At 55.6% G+C, this 2,500-nt stretch overlaps 1 non-coding gene across 1 annotated transcript in view; it reads left to right on the top strand.

Annotated features, from left to right (window-relative positions):
• The first annotated feature begins 2,070 nt into the window (after positions 1-2,070).
• Positions 2,071-2,500, top strand: part of LOC144419604 (small subunit ribosomal RNA) — a 1,810-nt gene continuing 1,380 nt past the window's right edge. The window contains exon 1 of the ribosomal RNA XR_013474163.1: positions 2,071-2,500. This exon is cut by the window's right edge and continues 1,380 nt beyond it. This is a non-coding gene — a ribosomal RNA (small subunit ribosomal RNA).

The raw sequence follows: 2,500 nt of genomic DNA, 5'->3' as shown, positions 1-2,500 counted from the left end.
CTAACCCTAGGTAAGGCATGTCAGAGCGAAAGACAGTAATTTCGAATGAGCCAAGAAAGAGCGGTGCGGGGCCGGTCGGAGCGCACCCTTTTCTCGGTGGCTGGCGGGCGAGAGAGTGATGCGTCGCCGGCATCGGCGTCGAAAGAAGCCGAGCCGAAAAAAGTTAAAGTACAAACGTGCAAGCATACTAACCTAACCCTAGGTAAGGCATGTCAGAGCGAAAGACAGTAATTTCGAATGAGCCAAGAAAGAGCGGTGCGGGGCCGGTCGGAGCGCACCCTTTTCTCGGTGGCTGGCGGGCGAGAGAGTGCTGCGTCGCCGGCATCGGCGTCGAAAGAAGCCGAGCCGAAAAAAGTTAAAGTACAAACGTGCAAGCATACTAACCTAACCCTAGGTAAGGCATGTCAGAGCGAAAGACAGTAATTTCGAATGAGCCAAGAAAGAGCGGTGCGGGGCCGGTCGGAGCGCACCCTTTTCTCGGTGGCTGGCGGGCGAGAGAGTGCTGCGTCGCCGGCATCGGCGTCGAAAGAAGCCGAGCCGAAAAAAGTTAAAGTACAAACGTGCAAGCATACTAACCTAACCCTAGGTAAGGCATGTCAGAGCGAAAGACAGTAATTTCGAATGAGCCAAGAAAGAGCGGTGCGGGGCCGGTCGGAGCGCACCCTTTTCTCGGTGGCTGGCGGGCGAGAGAGTGCTGCGTCGCCGGCATCGGCGTCGAAAGAAGCCGAGCCGAAAAAAGTTAAAGTACAAACGTGCAAGCATACTAACCTAACCCTAGGTAAGGCATGTCAGAGCGAAAGACAGTAATTTCGAATGAGCCAAGAAAGAGCGGTGCGGGGCCGGTCGGAGCGCACCCTTTTCTCGGTGGCTGGCGGGCGAGAGAGTGCTGCGTCGCCGGCATCGGCGTCGAAAGAAGCCGAGCCGAAAAAAGTTAAAGTACAAACGTGCAAGCATACTAACCTAACCCTAGGTAAGGCATGTCAGAGCGAAAGACAGTAATTTCGAATGAGCCAAGAAAGAGCGGTGCGGGGCCGGTCGGAGCGCACCCTTTTCTCGGTGGCTGGCGGGCGAGAGAGTGCTGCGTCGCCGGCATCGGCGTCGAAAGAAGCCGAGCCGAAAAAAGTTAAAGTACAAACGTGCAAGCATACTAACCTAACCCTAGGTAAGGCATGTCAGAGCGAAAGACAGTAATTTCGAATGAGCCAAGAAAGAGCGGTGCGGGGCCGGTCGGAGCGCACCCTTTTCTCGGTGGCTGGCGGGCGAGAGAGTGCTGCGTCGCCGGCATCGGCGTCGAAAGAAGCCGAGCCGAAAAAAGTTAAAGTACAAACGTGCAAGCATACTAACCTAACCCTAGGTAAGGCATGTCAGAGCGAAAGACAGTAATTTCGAATGAGCCAAGAAAGAGCGGTGCGGGGCCGGTCGGAGCGCACCCTTTTCTCGGTGGCTGGCGGGCGAGAGAGTGCTGCGTCGCCGGCATCGGCGTCGAAAGAAGCCGAGCCGAAAAAAGTTAAAGTACAAACGTGCAAGCATACTAACCTAACCCTAGGTAAGGCATGTCAGAGCGAAAGACAGTAATTTCGAATGAGCCAAGAAAGAGCGGTGCGGGGCCGGTCGGAGCGCACCCTTTTCTCGGTGGCTGGCGGGCGAGAGAGTGCTGCGTCGCCGGCATCGGCGTCGAAAGAAGCCGAGCCAAAAAAGTTAAAGTACAAACGCGATGCTAATGAGCGAGCCGTTGTCTCGACTAATATGTAGGGGGCGTTCGATCGAGCGTCTGGCTTGAGCGCTTGTCGGCCTAGCAGAACGGTCGCATTGTTATGCCCGGGTTTTAGGCACCGCTGCAGGCGGCCGGCAGAGCTCTTGTTTGTGCGAAACTGAATGGATCGAGCCCGAGAGAGGGCGAGCAAAGAAAAAACGCAAATCGCTCCGCCTGGCACTGCCGGCGAGAGCGTGGACGTCGCGGCCAGCGACTGTCGAAGCTGAGTACGGCCGCAGGCGATCGCCTCGGTCTTAAACGAATGCGACGAGCACGCGCCGGGCGGCCCAGCAAGGGCCGAGCGCAGCTGTCGCAGCTATCTGGTTGATCCTGCCAGTAGTGATATGCTTGTCTCAAAGATTAAGTCATGCAGGTGCAAGTACGAGTTCTCGTAAAGCGAAACTGCGAATGGCTCATTAAATCAGTCTTGGTTTATTTGGTCTCGTAAGCGAAGTGGATAACTGTGGTAATTCTAGAGCTAATACATGCATTAAGCGCCGACTTCGGGAGGCGCGCTTTTATCAGATCAAAACCGACCGGGTTCGTCCTGTGACGTTTGATGACTCTGAATAACCACGCGGATCGTACGGTCTCTGCACCGACGACGTATCATTCAAGTGTCTGCCCTATCAACTGTCGAAGGTACGCTACGTGCCTACCTTTGTGATAACGGGTAACGGGGAATCAGGGTTCGATTCCGGAGAGGGAGCCTGAGAAACGGCTACCACATCCAAGGAAGGCAGCAGG

Source organism: Styela clava, unplaced genomic scaffold (genome assembly GCF_964204865.1).
Source record: "Styela clava unplaced genomic scaffold, kaStyClav1.hap1.2 HAP1_SCAFFOLD_34, whole genome shotgun sequence".
In the NCBI taxonomy this organism is placed as follows: Eukaryota; Metazoa; Chordata; class Ascidiacea; order Stolidobranchia; family Styelidae; genus Styela; species Styela clava.
The sequence above is the reverse complement of the archived record's forward strand: the minus strand, read 5'-3'. Positions and strand labels throughout refer to the sequence as shown.